The following is a 19,599-nucleotide window of genomic DNA, read 5'->3' as shown; positions in this document are numbered from 1 at the left end:
ATCCATGGGTTTAGCCCAACATGAAGAACTATGGATCATAAGCCCACATATATAAGAATGAATGATTTACACAATCAATCTCCATATATTTAATTAGTCTCCTTTTGATCATATAATTAATTCCAAATTAATTCTTGATCAATACTAATTTAATAATATGATTTCATATTAATATATTAGAACTTATAATATATTAACCAATCTTAAATATCCTTTTCTCACAAAAGTCTATCCAAATTGTTATGATGCCATGCAACCCAAATGGAGCATGCCAATCGGTTCAAGTACATACCTATTATAGTTATGAGCTTAGACACTAATCCAACATTAAGGAGATGTAAGCTTCATTCTATACATGCATGAGCGAAAACATACACCTTTCTCATTAATACGAAGAATCATTAAGTCAATTATTCTTTTTATCATCCTTATTATTCTTGAATCTCTTTACATTATTCATACTTATTATTTAAATATCTTTGAACACTTTCTTGAACTTCATAATATTTAAGACAAGAATGGTTTACCATACTTGACTGGACCATAATCATTAGTAGCATACATGTATCTTAAGTTAGTTCAAGGTTTGAGTTCTCAAACCTTGTTCCATAGAACTCTTTGCTTTCACAAATCATGGTCCTCATGTTCCCATTTACCAACCTATGAAGGACAACATTAAAGATTGTGATAAAGTCAAAAAACATGCTCATGAATTTGATGCCAATGATAAGCGCTTGGTTGATCTTAACGTCAAAGCTCGTGTCGCCAAAATATCTTCCCTATTACATTGAGCACTTTGTTTAAAATTGGAGATCTGCCAAGCAGATGAGGGATACACTGACAGTAGCATATGAAGTAACTAAAAATCACCTTTTCCAACAGAAAAACGAAGCTATTACTCATCTTTTCAATCAATTTAATTTCTTGGTGAATGATATGTGTCGTCTTAAGAAGAATATAACTAGAAACTCATTAGTTCTGAAGTTTCTAGACTCGATGAATAATAGTTGGGAACATCATGCTGATGGTCTAAAGAAAAGTGAGAAGATTGCAACCATGGATCTATCTTCATTATTTTGAAATCTTCATGATCATGAAGAAACAAAGATTTTGCATAAGGAAATTACGTGAGACACTCACAAAGACATATCAATAGCCCTCTATTCAAAAAGGTCACCGCCAAATAGCCACAACAACTTATTAGATGAATCTAAAGGTGAAGCTTTGATAATAAAACATTATATTTTCCAAAACAACAAGAAAACCTATGGATCCAGAAGGTTTATATCAAAGTTTAACTCCTCATCGTCTAAAGGCTATGACGTTGGTTGAAAGTCTATTGTTGGAAAAGGAAGTCCAAAGAACTTCAATTGTGGAGGCATTGATTACTTCGCCAGAGAATGCAAGTCTAAGAAGATGGATGCAAATGAAGACTACGAGATGATGTATAAGAAGTTGTTGGCATAATAAATCCTGATGGTATCACTACACGTTCTGATTGCTTAATTGCATTAGATCCTACTATCAGAAATCATGCTTTCATTATTCCAACACATACAACCCGGCAATCCTAAATCCGATCATCATAATCACTTCCTTCTTGAGTCCCATGACTCAACCAACAATGCATCGAGCAAGGCCCTCGAGAACTTAATATCAACTAACTCACCAAGGTATATAGCTCTTAAACCCAAACCAAGATGGCCACTAAGGCCCAAACAATCACTAGATACATTCTTAGCCTGAGCTACCATAATCGATAAACCGATAAAGATGGAAAAACAATGCACCAATTCTACATTCCACATTCCACACTTATTCTTACCTCCCTCAAGAATCATTCCAAATCCTATGAATAACTACTCATGTCCACTACCGTTCGATTCATTCACAGATACCTGCTCTCAAATGAATTCACACCGCTAAACAGTGCACCAAATCCTATAAAGCACTTCCTAGGCTCTCCAAGGATTCTCACCTCACCCTGTCAGTAGCTGCTAAAGAACCCCTACTAATATCCGCTAACTACTTTATGAATAAAATTACATGCAACAAGACTTAAATAATCTTTCGAATAAAAGACTAAACTCTACAACGTTTAGACTCAAATGAGAGCTATGTAGTAGGGCTAATTCAATCATTCTAGAATTATCTAACATATTCACTTAATAGTTAGCTTATATCAATATGGGTTCCACAAAGCACAAAACAAGCAGCATTCGTGCAATAACACTCTATAGGTTATAAATCACAAAAATTATCCTCCAACTCGCTTGCTTCTACGATGCTAGAAACTTCTACCAACACTGCTGCTTGCCTAATGCACGCAAATTATACACAATACAGGATCAAATAGACTATCGAATAATGGATTCAACCCAAAGACCACAAGCAGATAGGGAGCATAAAATAACGGTAAATCACTCATTCTAGGGCCATATGATCATAACCATATACAATTTTTAAAACATACACTTACTAATCAATTCTACCAAGATAGATTCAAAATCTGACATAGCATCCAATTCCTACTAGGCTAGACGGCATCATAAATCAGTTCATTCTATCATGCAATTCCTGAGGGTATGCTTAGCCTAGCCACTATCAAGCATAAAAGGAATCTCTCTTAAGTAGGCATTCTAGCATGCAATGCTGAGAATATCCTTATTCTAACTTTTAGTATGCATATCATACAATAACACATATCATATCAACAAATACAAGGTATTTTGGGAATCACTTATATGAGCTCGATTGATTGCATGCATTGCACCCATTTTCTTTATAAAACCTTTATATAAAATCATTTTATTTTAAAATATTTTAGAAATCCTCAGTTTAAGTTCACACACACCTGAAAGTCTGCTCGAATCCCTCAAACAAAAGCTATGATGCCAACTTGTAACGTCCCAAAAATAACAAGTAAAAATTTCATTTTAAATAAATCAAACCATTCATTCATTGTTCCAATAGATGATCAGAGTGAAAGTATTCTCAAAACATCATAGTCAAATCATAAACAGTCAATGTAAAAGAAATTTGTAGGGGATGCAGTACGATCAAGTCGGACCCTTCCTTCTAATACAAGAAGTACCTAAAAACATTTAAACACAAAACCTAGTGAGTTCCTGCAAAATACCACATACCATAGAAGTAACATCCCCAACCCAACATACATGCTTTGGGCCAACCCATGTATTTGGGCCTAGCCCATATAATCGGACCCAACCCATATAGTCAGGCCTAACCCATATAATCAAGCCCAACCCATATAATTGGGCCCATCCCATACAGTCGGTCCTAGCCCATATAATTAGGCCCATCCAAAATAGTCGTGCCTAACCGTACATAACATACATACATATGCAAGAGTTACAAAGACATCTAACATCCTACATAACACAATATATTAGGCCAGCATTGGTGCCTCCGCACAGAAGTACAATGAAAAGATGCACCAAAAGTATTCAACAAAAGCCCAACAGCTACCTCATGAACAGAACAGCCAACCCGAGCTTCCTAAAGCCAAACTGAGACCAAAAGTCAAATTGGTCAAAAAATCAAAGGCTAAAGTCAACTCCAGCTGAAGTGGCCAACCCATGGCTATAATGTTGCCACATAATCTAGCCTCAATCAAAAACTACCACCATGTCCTCGCATACATGCTACAACACCATGGTAGAATCCAGGAAAAACATTCACAAATAAACTCGTCGCCACGTTGTGACGAGCATCATGTCACGCTGTGGACAAGCCCGGCCAAAACAGACGTGATAAATCCTACCACTAGGCCATGGGTCTCCTTGGTCACACTGTGCTCTTTAGTCTAAAAGGTTTTCTCCTCAATAAGAGCTTAATCCATAAGGACCAAAGCTAAAATCAACAGATTTGGTTCCTAATAGCTTCATAATGGATAAAGTTTCCAACTTTATTTATTAGGATGATCCAAATCACCAATATCTAGACTTTAAGTTTCAAAGGGACCCCAAAATGCATCTTTCTCAACTTAATACCTTAAGTCAAACTCTCTTACTTTCATATCTGAATCAACTAGATGTGTAGATGGATAAAGTTTCCAACTTTATCCATAATAATGTTACAATCCTTAATACACCAAAATGACCTAAATGACCAAGATAACGTGCATGGATAAAAGGAAATGCAAATATCATATCTTTCCTAATCCATGAGGTCCAGGGAGCATCCCAAACTAATCAAAAGATGTTGAAGTCTACTCAAATCCAAGATCACTCATAAAATGGACAAAAAATGCCAAAAACCACAAATGAAGAGATCTAAAGAACTAAACAGCAAGATTAGAACTTTTGATAAGTATAAAGCCATATTGGTTATCCAAGGCTTTAGACAAAAGGAAGGCATTGATTTCTTTGATACTTATGCTCTTGTTGCCAGAATTTCAACTATTAGATTATTATTAGCTCTTGCAGCTATACATAATCTTGTGATTCACCAAATGAATGTGAAAACTGCATTCTTTAATGGTGACTTGGATGAGGAAATATACATGAAACAACCTGAAGGGTTTGTGATGCCTGGAAATGAAAACAAGGTGTGCAAGTTGAAGAAATCATTATATGGTTTGAAACAAGCACCAAAACAATGGCATCAAAAGTTTGATGATGTTGTCTTGTCTAATGGTTTTGCATTAAACCAAGCTGACAAGTGTGTATATAGCAAATTTGATACTTCTGGTAAAGGAGTCATGATTTGCTTATATGTAGATAATATGTTGATTTTTGGTACTGGTTTAGAAGAAGTTGATAAAACCAAGAAATTCTTATCATCTAGTTTTGATATGAAAGACATGGGGGAGGCTGAGGTAATTCTTGGTATAAGAATTAGAAAAGGAAACAATGGGATTTCAATTTCTCAATCTCATTATATTGAGAAGATCTTGAAAAAGTTCAACTTTGAGAATTGTTCTCCTGTTAGCACTCCTATAGATCCTAGTATAAAGCTTCTACCTAATAAAGGATCTCCAGTGTCTCAACCTGAATACTCAAGGGCTATTGGTTGTCTAATGTATGCCATGATTAGTACTAGGCCTGATATAGCAGATGTTGTGGGAAGGCTTTGTAGATATACTAGTAATCCTAGTTCACATCAATGGCAAGTTGTGAGTAGAGTATTCAAGTACTTGAAAGGGACCATTAATTATGGTTTAACATATAGTGGATATCCTTCTGTTTTGGAAGGTTATTCAGATGCTAGCTGGATTAACAACTTAGAGGATCACTCCTCTACAAGTGGTTGGGTGTTTCTTCTTGGAGGAGGTGCCATTTCTTGTGCATCTAAGAAACAAACTTGTATTACTAACTCAACCATGGAGTCTGAGTTTGTTGCATTATCCGCTGCTGGTAAAGAAGTTGAGTGGCTAAGGAATTTGATTTATGAAATTCCATTATGGCCCAAACCGATATCTACCATTTCTATCAGATGTGATAGTGCTGCAACATTGGCTAAGGCTTATAGTCAAGTATACAATGGAAAGTCTAGACATTTAGGTGTTAAACATAGCATGATTCGTGAGCTCATCATGACAGGTGTGATATTTGTGGAATTTATAAGAACTTAGTTGAATTTAGCCGATCATCTAACCAAAGGGTTAGCAAGAGATCTTGTGCACAAGTCGGCTGTAGAGATGGGTTTAAAGTCCACTTAAAATCTTTTATATTGAGATACCTAATTCCCATCTAATGTAATATTAGATGTTGAATTCAATGTAGAAAGCTTGATATTTGAAGATTGGAACGCATTATTATCATCATCCCAAGGTATGTGTTCAGTACTGCAAGTAAAGGAGGTTGAATTTATATTCTTAATAGTTCTTTTTGAAAAATTGCATTTGCAGGTGCAAGAATAAATAGACTACCTATATAAGCATGAAGTTTAGTTGCTTCAAGAAGTTCGGACTTGGTTTTGATATGCTTATTGAAGGATGGGACACAAGCTAGTAAAAGATAGTGTCAAGTTAGAACTTATGAGAATATAAATTGTTGTGTGTACTATTTTCATGTATTCACTATGAATAGAAAGGGTTCAATCCTTAGAGACACCCTGATATTCGAATATTTGGATTGAATAATATACTAATGTGAAATTCAATCGTCATGACATTTCATTTATGCATCAGTTTGTTGATGTTATGTTTTGTTTTAAGTTAATCAAGATTACACTTAAATGGGGGAGGTTTGTTGGTGATTTTGCATCATCAATGTGTATTTAAGTGTAATGGATTGACTTGTTGACCAAAAATCAATCTTGATGAATATTAAACAAGTAAGGAAGGTACAGAGTGCACACTTGTTTGAGTTTATTCAAGATTTAAAGTAGACTGTCATTTAGGGGCGAAGCCCCTAAACGAACGGGGGTCCGAGGGCAGCGACCCTGGGAGAAAGAAAACTGCCTTGACAGTTTTCAGACAAATGATATACATAATCATTCTTTGGTCATTATTTTCCTGGTACAAGAACAATCACAAAATCATAACTTCATATTCTCTATTCTAGAAACTCTTCTGAGTCTTATCCGATTAAAGGTTGGGAGTACCACCCAAATACTTTAATGAAAGTGTTTAACACGATTCTCAGGATTTCCAAGTCTTTTCATACCCCAATTTTATAACAGGATTCATAAATAAGTTTCCATTCTTTGGATTCATAAATCATAGGGAATACATCGGCATTGCTTTATTTAATTATAAAATCAGATGAATCATCTTGATCCTAGCAATTTCCCTCACCAGTGAAATCTCGATTATATTAGAACAAATTCTCCACCAAATCAGGTATAGTTAGATTTGCAAAGATGTAACAACCAATCTCTGAGAGGTGACCACTATCGAAAAATAAGTATTTAGAGTCATCCGGGCATGTTCCGACGAGTTGATTGCATGTATAACTAAATTCTCTTAATCCAGTTCCACAACAACCTCTGTTTGTAACTTCCAACCCTAGGGAAAAGAAGAACAGAATTACAAGCAAGACCTTGTTCAAATGGGAATGTGCTAAATCTACGCCAAAAATTGTATAATATATGAAAAAAATATTTTTGGTGCTGAAAACAAATGAAAACTATTAAAAAATAAAATTCGTTGGAAAACACTATCTAATGAATAATTAATTATATAAATTATGTATTGGATATAGTGAATACCATATTTCTCAGGGTTATTGATGATTCTTATTAGGGGATTGTAGAAATCAACAAAGGCAATCCTGGACTGAGGAAGATTGCTTTCAAGAATTGGGAGTTGTCCTTTTAGCATATTATTGAAAATTTGTGCTTGTTGATTTTGATTTTGGGCCACATCCTAAGTAAACCTCCTTGTAATGTTCTCTCTACAGGAAGACAACCGACAGGTGGTGCACTAAAGACACCTATCTTTCGTGCTCCCATTTTGTATAGTTCCTTCAACAAATATGAAGAACAATATAAGTAACGTCATTTAGGACAACTCTTCATATCCATATACGAGTCCATCGTTTTGTGTTTTTTCTCAAACTGTGTATTTTTTCATTATATAGAAGTGTGTGAATGTTCATCGAAAACTTTGTTTGATAGAAGTATTTATACCTGCACAAAACTTAACGTCAAGTTTACTAGCATGCTATCATAAACATCATCCGGTAATCCACTTGCAGGAAGGGAAAAAAGAATATCGTTGGTACTTGCCACTACCAAAAATACGCTGTTTGTGATTATTTCTTTTGCAGCTTCTTCCCCAATATTGGTCTCAAGCTTCCCAAGATATTCTTTAAACAAATCCAATTGATCCAGCATTGGGATAGCCCTCTAATAGACATAGTAAGACGACAAAACAAATGAAACAATTAAACAAAAATAAGATTTACTTACACATGTAGATAACAGATGTTTTAACTAATAATGAGAATGCTAATTAAGAAGGAAATAGCAATATTAAAGATATGCATTCATACCGTTTGATTGGTTGTTTGTGGATCATACCCACTACCAGCAGAAGCAAAACATACACCCGTCAAAAGATCTTTGATTTGTATCGAAGGGTTAAGATATGGTGGAAGATACTCCTTCACTCCCAATCCTTCGGCTGGGATTTTGTTATCAAGTCGTTGCATTTTTATTAGTAAAAATACAAGACACTACAACAATGAGTGTACTCTATATAGTAACAAATTTCCTAAACTCTTTTGCTAACTCTATACATCCTAATGTATATAAAGGGGGTGTTTGGGGTATCTTTTCAGAGAGCAAAAGAACTTTTGGGAAAAGTTTCAAAAAGCTAGGTTTCCCTGACTTTTTCAAAAAGTCAGTTTTCCTTCTATAAAAAAAATCCAAAATGAGCTTTTAAGGATGTTTTACCAAACATCTTTTCTCTGTTATCTTTTCCCAAAAGTCCTTTTGCCCTCTCAAAAGATATCCCAAACACCCCCAAAATCTTCAGAAAATCTATTTAATGCTTAATAAACGCTAATGATATCCTATTTTCTTACTGGTTGTGAGATTGTTTTATAACAAGCGATTACCAAAGCCTAGTATCGTTGCTGACTATTGAAAAGGTTCATGTGTAACATGAGCACATTATTATGTATATCCATAAAATTAATTGTTTTCTTATCGATTTAACTATCATATATGATTTCCTTTTATTTTGAAACTGCTCCTCATAGTTTTTGTTGGTGAGTTAGACACATGGGAAGTACTTATGTTTAGCATGAAAGTAACTACTTGACCTAAGCATTATCCTTTAAAATATGGATCTGATTCGTATACAAAAAAATTTCTGGATAAGCAAAAATTTGTATTTGAAATGTATTGTACAACTATACAAAACATAAATTGTTGTGTATGAATCGTTTCCTTTAAAATATCATATTTAATATTGTATATTTGTTATGTTGTTGAAATGAATGTTGAATAAGATGGCATGGAGTGATATGAGGGTGTAATTAATGGAATGCGAAGTTAAGTGGAGTTAAATTGAAAATCTTGTTCAAACGAAAACCAAACCAATTTGATATGAGAACCAATTTTTTAAATTTACAATATAAAATAAAGAGTGTAAAATTATTTTTATTTTATATTAATTGATATTTTCAAGATGTTGAAATATAATAACTTGTAATCTCAAATATAAATGAATAGAAATACTAATTTCAAAATAAGAAACTATGTTTACTTTTATAAAATATAATTTTTGTTGTGAGAGGATTTCTTGAATTATTTAAACTTATACATCTAAAATATAAAAAAATAAATAAATAAATAAATAAATTAACTGATTAATACATAAGAGAAATTGACAAAAATGAAGAACATTTCGATGAGATTTTAAATATATGTGCTAAAGGGTCACGGATAGATTAATAATAGAATATATAATGATTTATAACCTCTATGAAGATCCCATAGAAGCAATGAAATATCATGATGCTATCATGTTCCTTCCATTGTGAAAGAAGGCATTAATGGTGAAATGGGTTTCATCTTAGATAATAATACATCAATTCTATGAGCATAATAATATATGCCACAATTGAAGGCAATAGACTTTGTATGTATACATAATTGTACAAAGAAGTAAGAAATACAGAGATTACAAAAGATATGGACAAGGCTAATAAACATGGAAACAAATAAATCTAATCTTATAGAGGATCTATATGATCGTTGTTATTAACCTTAATACCCTCCCTCAAGCAAATCGTAGGATTTGATCCAATGCCAAGCTTGGAACGAAATGTAGCAAACAAGGGTTGAGCAAGACTTTTAGTGAAGACATCATAAATGTTTAAGTGAGATGGAATGAATTGAGTCTTCAACTTCCGTGATTAAAAAAGTTTACTAGTGAAATGATAGTCGAGTTCAATATGTTTTTCACGTTTATGAGAGATTGGGATGTCACTAATTAACATTGTTCCCTTGTTATCACATAGAACGAGTGGACAAGTAGTAAGAGAAATGTGTCAATTTTCCAGGAGATGTGTGACCTAAATAATGTCTGTTATAGCATTAGCAAGGGAGCAATACTCAGACTCGTAACTTCAACGTGATATCGTAGGATGTTTTATGGAACTCCTCAAAAAATAATAGAACCAAGAAAAAAGGAATGGCCCAAAGTTGATCTTCGCGTGTCAGGGCATGATACCCAATCAGCATCTGAATAGGCAAGAAGACAAGGATTGGGGCAAGAGTAAGTCAATGTAAAATGAGAGGTACCCCCTAAGATAGCGTAGAATACGCTTAACAACAAGAAAATGATCATCAGTAGTATTCTCTAAGAACTAACTGACATGATTGACTATAAATGAAATGTCATTACGAGTGATAGTCAAATACCAAAGAGCACCCACCATGGAGAGATGTATGGTAGGGTCATTGAAAGGATTTCCATCACATTGTAATTTTTGACCAGAGACCATGGGTGTGGCTACAGGCTTGCTTTCATGAAGTTGATCATGCAGGAGAAAATATGAAGCATACTTTGCTTGCCTGAGAAATAGACCGTCAGTAGTGTAACTAACCTCTAAACCAAGAATGTAGTGAAGCTTGCCTAGATCCTTAATAGCAAATGCAAATTGCATCTTTTAGATTAACGATGTGATCAAAGGTTCATTGTTCCCTGTCAAGGTTATGTTGTCAACATAAATAAGTAGATACAAAATGGTATGGTCCTTATGAATTACAAACAACGATATGTCAGCTTGACTGCATTTAAAACCAAGACGAGTAACAAAATCACTTAACCTTTGAAACCATGCACGAGGTGCTTGTTTTATACCATACATCGCTTTACAAAGACGACATACATGGTTTGGATCAGAAGTATCGAAGTATCCTGGTGGTTACTCCATGAAAATTGTTTCAAACGGATAACCATTGAGAAATGCATTTTTGATGTCCAGCTGATGCAAGTTCCATTTTCGCATGACCACCAAGCTCAAAACAATACCAACTGTGGATGCTTTAATTACCGGACTGGAGGTAGAGTTAAAATCAAAACTAGTGACTTGAGTATTGTGCTTTATGAAGGTCAGTTGACCCATTTCCATTAAACTTGGTGCGGTGGGCCCATTTGGATCTGATAACATTGACACACGAAGGATAGGGAACAAGCTCACAAATAATTATTTCACATCAAATTATGATCAAGCAACTGAGTAGGCATGCGATTTATAGTAAAAATTGTAGCAGAAAAAGCATCAAATAAGTATTTTGCATTTAAGTTTGCGTGAAAATGATTGTTAGTGTGACATCTTGATGATAAGGTACTTCTAATTTTAAACCCATAATTTGTTTATATTTCAATTTAGACCCTAAGTAAAAGAAAGAGTGCAATGAAGACCCTGGTGGCAATTTCATAAATTAGGTGTTGGGGGAGTATGTCATGCATACGTGTGTACACTAAGCGTACTAGGGCATGCCCAAGTATGCAGGGAATACATATGTATATAGGGCATACGTGTCGTGCATGCAAACCCTAATTTTTAGGGTTTGGATGATATTTAAACCCCATTATAGCCTCATTTTTGCTCACTTCATTAGTATGTGTGTATGTGTTTTGAGCTTTTGAAGATGAAGAAAGGAAGGAGAGACAACCTTGGAGGAGTGAAGCTCTTTAGATCCAGGATCACAACACCTTTTGGCAGCATTTTGAGGTATAAAGTTTTGAACTTGGTGAAGTTTCATTTAGATCTCGTGTTGGAATGATTTTTGGTCCTTTTTGTCCCAAATATGGAGATTCAAGAACATAGCATGTTCTTGACCCATTAAGTTGTCCTTTCAGACCTTTGGAAGGGTATTGAGTCATAAAGATGGGGTTTAAATAGTTGGTTTTGCTTCATGCATCATTTAGAAGGGCATAATTGATTAAGAAGTTTAGTTAAGCACTTAATGGGCATGCAAAGTCATAAAGTTGGGAAATTTATGACTATTGAGGGTATTTTAGCCATAGATCTGAAAGATGGATGTGCGAGCTTAAGCCATTAAGCTATTAATGTGAAATTAAGAATCTGGGAGTATGCCCCGCGTACATGGAGTACGCACCACGTACGAGGTCAACCACATCGATGGTGGTCAACGCTCGAGAACACCCATCGTATATTTGGAGTACACCCCACATACTCACTTTGTGTTGACTCGGCTGGGTTGACTCAGTTGATTTGACCAAGTTTGAATTAAAGGTATTTTGTGTATTTTTGGGATTTTGATTGATATTGGTGATTTGGTTGGATATGTGACAGTTAGAGCTGAGATTCGGAGTCAGGACCTCATCAGGTTTTGTCCAGTCTGTGAGGTGAGTTTTCCTCACAGTACTTATGGGTCGAAGGCACCAAGGCCGGCCCATTAAATTGATATCCTGGTATACACTAATATTTTGAGTATGGAATAGATCTTCATGATTATACACTAGTTATCGATATGCTAGTCTGGTAGATCTGTAGGACTAGCTACGATTATGTCTGCATGATTCTCTATATATGCTTGTTATATGTTATATGTTGACGTATTGTGTTGGGTTGAGGTTTTACAGCTGCGTGGTGTAGCCAACAAACCCTGGATCATTCTAGATATAAGTTAAGGGTCGGGCAAGGCATGCCAGATTCATATTGAGGGCTCAGGAGCATTCCAGATACAAGCTGAGGACTGGGGGTATGCCAGACTCGTATTGAGGGCTTAAGGGTATTTCAGTCAGATGACTGATAGCTAGACATAAGTTGTGGGCCCCGAGGGCAACCCATACTTATGCTGAGGGATTAGGGGTAATCCAATCTTTTAGCTATGGACCCATAACACGTTATTGTATATGTTATATGTTTATGTGTTCCTACTTTGGGGGAAACTCACTAAGATTTGTTTTATGGTTTTTAGTTGTGGTTTCAGGGACTTCGGATAATCGCAAGAAGGCGACGGCAAGACCGTACACATCCTCTGTTTTATGTACTTTTGAACTATAGGATACTCTGATATTGAAAAATACTTGAAAACAATGATTTTGTAAACATTCTATGATTTGGGGTTGTTTTAAAGAGTTTAAATTTCTTGTAATTTTTATGGATGTTACAGTCAAACCCATTTCAGTGATGTGACAATGTTTTCGTTCGGTGTGCCTATTTTGAGATGGTGTATATAGACATGAGAATCGACAATGAATTCTATGAGCATGAAAGAGATCTTTAAGAGAAGCATTTGTAAATTCACCACCACCATAACTTTGAAAGACCTTGATTTTCGACCAAGGCTTGAAAATGATTGAAAGTGTTAAAAATTTATGATTTCCACTTCAGTGGATAGATCCAAGAGAACCTGTAATAACCATCAAGAAATAACAAATAGTATCGAAAACCATGTACAGATGTAATTGGAGCTGGTCCCTAAAGGTCGCAATGTATTAAATCAAGAACAAATGCATAGCGTTTCTCATTACCTATAAAAGCTAGTCGAGGACTCTTTCCTACTTGACAAGGTTCACAACTTTTATGATTTGGAAATGGCTTAGACAAATATAAGTGACCTTGTTTATTTAAAAGATAAATAATAAAATGCCACTTGTGGAGAAGACTAATTTGCCATCGATGAATGAAATATCTTGAAGCTAATGGCCTTAGAAACCCTTTCTTCCAAAGTAGGTAGCAGGGTTAATGACAAATGAGTGAAGGCGAATTAAGTAAAGGACTCACCTAAGCCTCTTTAGAACCAATGGATTTTGTCAGTCTCGTCAATGGAGCGACAAATGGAGGCTAGTTGGTCGCATAGAGTTTTGAACTTTTTAGAGTTATTAACCACATATTGATTACCTTGACGAAGGTATTGCAGCTCATCTTTGAGTTCATCTCTTGTGTTTTGGATGCATGATTGAAGGTGGCTTGAAGGTAGACCATATTTTCTAAGAAGTCTGATAGCCAACAATAACAACAACAACTTGAAGAGTAAGAGAAGCTTGTAAGAGGGTTCCAACCATATGATCAAATCGGACCCATTCCTTATAGGTACGATTGGCAATTCACATAACAACATCAGAAGGAGATGATATAGTTCTTGGTGGTGGCTTGGTACTGACATCACAAAGTTCATATAGATCAGAACATATCAGGAGATTGAACCAGATCAAATAGTTGGTTGAGTCAAGTTTATGATTACTGACAAGATGAACCATACTATTGAAAGTAACAAAATCATCTGATTTATAAGAGGGAGGGGTTGATGATGAAGCTAGTGTCGCAGGATCCATGGGGATAGATTATGGTTTTTCTAAGGATAAAACATAAGGATCATTTGATATCATATGTGGTTAATAATCCATGCCTCAGTTGAAGGAAGGAGACTTTATATATATATACACAATTATACAAAGAGGTAAGAAATATATAGATTACAAAAGATATGTCCAAAAGTAACAAAATGGGAAACATATAAATCTAATCTTCAAAACGATGTGTATGATCATTGTTACTATCCCCAATAGATTCAAATCAATTTACCCATGATTCAAAAACTAGCAATAGTAAACATATTTTCAAGAACAATTTAAGAATTGATGGCACTATTGAAAAGTTTATGGCTTGATAATTTGCTAAGGATTCCACACAAAAAGGCTTGATTACTTTGGTACATAGGCTTAAGTGATTAACAAACTCATAGATCACCCTTTGGATTTCATGATTTCTTTCATAAACGGTGAATAGAGTCCATAAATAAGGAAATATATATAGAATGCCATGATGGTTTCATAGTTCGAATAGAAGGAAACAGATTTTGTGAAGTTATTTGGTCCTTTGAATGATATTAAACAAGCTTCCAAACAATAACATTAAATGTTTGATTATGTTAATTGGATAAACAATTTTGGATTAAGGAAACAAGCAAATATGTGTATAGGTGATTTGCGAAAGGAAAATGGGTTCTAATTTTCTTGTATGCAAAAGATATGTTGCTCGATGAAACTAACATAGAACTAGTACAAATGACATATTAAGTTTTAACTAAAAATCATGATTTTAAAGATTTGTGAGATTTCAATGTAATTCTAAAAATAGCAAACCACACCATCTGAGGGTCACCTGTCAATCCACCCCGGTGCTCATATGAGAGGTCAATTGCATAATACTAATAATATTTTGGGTATGTCAATCCGCCCCAAGGCTCATATTAGATGTCAATTGTATAACACTAACAATATTTTGGGTATAGAATTTCACTCCTCAACTACTAACCTCTCATCGGGACCAATGATCTAGAAATAATTACCCTCATAGATAACAATAACTTAACGATATACGATACTCACTGTATTGAAAAGAGTTTTAAAAGGTTTGTATAAATTTGATTGATTAGCTTTTGATATATTTTGTGTAAAAAAACATTTAATTATTAATAGTCAGAATATACACCAAAAATGAGTATGCTAATGTTATCGGTAGCCAGGATGGAACATGAATATTAAGAAAATTAAGCGGCCAAAATCAAAATTTATATTTCAAAAGATTACGCGATATCGACATACAAACAAGATAAAAATTATGTTAGAATATTATTCTTATTGAATTATATTTATATTTATATTTTTTGTTTAACTATTTTTTAATCTTCATTGTCATAGTGTTGTTGTAAACTATTGTTGTTGATGATGTAAAGCAAATAGCAAAACACTTTAAAAAACCCCTTGTTTATTGTTATTTATACAACTGATATCCTATAGTATTTAAAGGATATATTCATGACTATTGGATTAATGAGCATGAAAATTTAGTTCGATTTCCATACATAGTAGGTTGCAGCGTACATGTTGGATTAAAGAAACAAACTTTTATTACATATTTCATTATGGCAATTAACAAGGATTGTTGGACTAGCATATTATTGTATACAAGCATAATGCCTTAATTAAGGGACTTGCTAATATATTTACCCTAATGCACAAATCCATTTCCACCAATATATGTGAATTTGTGAATTGTAATAGTGCGGCTACACAATCGAGGGCATGTAATCCTATCTAAAATGATAATTTTAGAGATAGTATAATAACGTGCATATAGTTTAATATTCATGAGCTTCTTACAGTCGATTAAGAACATGACAATGCCCTCTTAGAGAAAGGATTTTAAGGAAAACTGATTGAGAGTTTACAAAATAATATAAGACTAGTCGGTTTGGATACTAGAAAAATAAAAAAATTTGTTTTTGGTGGATCATAACGATATATTGCATATGCTGCAAAAGAACGTTGTGAGCATATACATGGATGCCACAATGACCTTTTTCATGACTTTTCAAAAGGACATTATGTCTATTCATATGACAATTATGACATGTGACGTTGAAAAAGCAAAAACAAATCCTTTGTTGACTATTATGAAGGGTCACAACATTTGCAAAATATTATGAAAGTTCGAGAATAGATTTTTCTTCGCTGTTGAACATTTACGATGAATCTATATAAACAATGATTAATTGTGTTTTATTGTTAAAACTCCTTTTGATCTTTATAGATTTTTGAGAATCCAAAAATTAACCTTTTTTTAAGGGGTCTTAACAATCGTGTTGCTATATAAACACATATATTCAAGCCTCTAAATACTTGCCAATGCAATTCTACATTTTTTGCTTTATTATATATTTTGAAGCAATTTCCAAAAAAACATGAGCATGATGTTTTTCGCTAAAACGTCTTGAAGCAATAAGCACTAGCGATTTAATTTGTATTCTATCCACACATAAAACCTGGTAAACCACTTAACATGTCCTCCATATTAATATAAACACATTACATAAATTTTAAATTAATTTCATAGATTTTCCCAAAAATAAATTGATAACGTTGTCATGTTACAGGAAAGTTTATTCATGGGAACCAAATGTTGGTCTTTATGAAAGTTTTCAATTAGTTTCAACAATACCTACTTCAAAATAATAAATTAAAACAACTTTCTGTCCAAAAAATATGTCAAAGAACAAAGAGGTACCAAAAACGTCAGAGATTATTTTCCCATTGGAGAACCTTCCGGTTGGTACTCCGCCCATAAAATCCTTTCCATATGGAAGAAAGTTGGCCTTGAACATAGTGTCGATGTAGTTATTATTCCCAGTATCAGCATAGGAATCCCCAAATACTAGGATTGCTGGCACTGAGAGAATTTCTTGCATATTTTTTTCATCGCTTAGGTTGCATAAACAAAGAAACACATACAGAGAAATGAGAATGAACTTAGCAACTAAAAGAAGCATTTGAAAATATTTGAATAGTTATCAAGACCAAAATATATAAATGAAGAAAATGTGTAGCATCATGCCATCTGTGATCTATATATATACTAGAGAACTAAACACTTAATGACTAATATTTCAAGAGTATTTGTGGATCAGTTTCAGCCACGTTAGACATTATATATGTCGGCCGGTTAGAAAAACATGTTTTCTTTGTTTCATTATTTTCATAAAAATTGAGATCCTTGCTCCACGTGAAAGGTACTTTTATAATCTTTTCGTAAAGTTTAAGAATCATAGTACTTGTGTAAATTAAATAATTTTTTTCTAAATGTTACCCATAAAATAAAAACCTGCTATTTTCTTGGAAGTCTATGAATTTTTTTATGTTCATTTGGATTACTAGTGTGCTTACAAAGTGATCTGGGTTTCCAAACAGAAATCAAATTTTAATCTTTATTACATACAAGAGACGTGTTCAATAGGGCGATAACAGTCGTCTCATAAAGTATTTTCATTGTTGCTAAAAACAAATAGCAATGAGTGCCTTTGAAATGAGTTTCCTCTTAGAAGTGGCGTTAATACTTTCTTTTGAGGTGACCTTGATATCTTTGCTGAAAGTCATTAATATTAACGACAAAATTTTGTCTAACGTCCAAATTTAAAACCAAAATTTTCATTCAAAACCAGGTCAAATATTAAAAAAAATAAAAATAAAAATAAAAAAATAAAAAAATAAAAAAAAAACTTTTCTAAAATAATAATATAACATCCTTCTACCTTAAAATAATAGGGTTTAAATAGAGTTGAATTACAAAGCCAACGAACGTCAAATAATAATAAAACTTCGATGCGAATATATAGTTACATTGTGCACTTCCCTCAATCAACCTAAAAAACATTTAAATTAACATCGTAGGTATAAGCTTCGTGAAATCTCCAGTATACCATATATTCCACCCTACATACAATGCATACAAACAAAAACTATCTTATCGATCATACCATATATATATATATATATATATATATATATATATATATATATATATATATATATATATAAGTCCAAACCAATAATCCTAAAATTAGGGTTTTCCAAACCCTAATTAGGTTCCCAACCCATTACAATCTGACTAGGTCCAAAAGCTAAGTCCTTAGGCCCATTAGGGCTTCATTGGGCCCACTAGGGTTTCATTAATCGGGCACCACTCACTACCTCCTCGGGTAGTGGTGGTCAATGGTGGCTCGCGGTGGTGGTGGTTACGGGTTTTCTTTCCATTATACCATCACAATTACAATTTATAACACCATTTCCAATAACACACACACACACTAAGCTAAACATACACACACACACACACCCTTGTGGTGGCTGGTGGTGATACAAGGTGGCAGGAGGTGGAAATCGCCGCCTCACGGCGGTGGTAATGTCGTTTCTTGATTTCCATGGCGAGATACACCCACAAAATGAACAAAATACCATGTTACCCACAGATACATGCAACATGGAAGCTGGAACGCACGCTACATTCTCCCTCGGGGTAGTGGACGTTGACCGGAGCAGCAAGAATGAGCCCCACGGGCGGCGACAGTCGGCTTGATTCCTTGGCGGTTGTTACTTGACACATGCGATGTGCTTGATGGTGAATAAAATGAAAATAAGAAGAAGATGAGGCGCGTACTCAAGTCCCCCGTCGGTAGCTCCGTCTACAACAGCTTGGCAGTAAGCTTCGTCAGCATCCATGGAAGGAGGTGGCGGTGAACGCTGGAGGGCAGTCCATGAGCAAACGACGACAACAACATGTGTAGTTCACTTCCCCGGTGTTAGGATGGACACGAGGGGATTGCTCCGGTGGTTTCCGACTTCACTAGAAAAGGTGGCGGCGGTTGAAGATGGAGAGGATGGCGGCTGCTTATTACCGCTAGGGTTAGGGTTTCGCATATGTAATAAGGTGACGGGTTTAATACCCATATCCCATCCAACCTCCATATGATTTTTACACATTCAGTCCCTCCTTGTATTATTCCTTTCGAAACAAGGCCACAATTTAACCTTTTAACCCTACCTCCTGAAACCCTTTACAAATCAAGTCCAAAATGTTACCAATCAGCCCCTGCCTCCACAAATCCTTACATAATACGTCCCAATAATACCAAACACCCCCTGACTTCTAAAATCCTTTGTGAAACAAGTCCCAGAATTACACTTTAACCCCCCAAATAATCCAAATTATAACATTCGGCTCCCCCAAACCAACAATCCACTAAATAATATGGATTTAGTGCGACTATTCGTTCATCAATTTTATCTATTTATTTATTAAATAAACAGAATGTTACAGACATCATTATGGAATGAAAGGTAAGTTTTGTTGGAATGAGGTCCAA

At 34.5% G+C, this 19,599-nt stretch overlaps 1 pseudogene across 1 annotated transcript; it reads right to left on the bottom strand.

Moving 5' to 3' along the window:
* Window positions 1–6,605: 6,605 nt before the first annotated feature.
* Window positions 6,606–17,264, bottom strand: LOC145028748 (GDSL esterase/lipase At3g14820-like; annotated as a pseudogene). The gene is made up of 5 exons (XR_013676164.1): window positions 16,968–17,264; window positions 7,962–8,092; window positions 7,597–7,815; window positions 7,177–7,431; window positions 6,606–6,973 (listed from the first exon to the last, which is right to left on the bottom strand). The product of XR_013676164.1 is annotated as a GDSL esterase/lipase At3g14820-like (transcript).
* Between the last annotated feature and the right edge of the window lie 2,335 nt (window positions 17,265–19,599).

The sequence above is a fragment of the Lactuca saligna genome, chromosome 2 (genome assembly GCF_052625555.1).
Source record: "Lactuca saligna cultivar CGN05327 chromosome 2, ASM5262555v1, whole genome shotgun sequence".
NCBI lineage: Eukaryota > Viridiplantae > Streptophyta > Magnoliopsida > Asterales > Asteraceae > Lactuca > Lactuca saligna.
The sequence above is the reverse complement of the archived record's forward strand: the minus strand, read 5'-3'. Positions and strand labels throughout refer to the sequence as shown.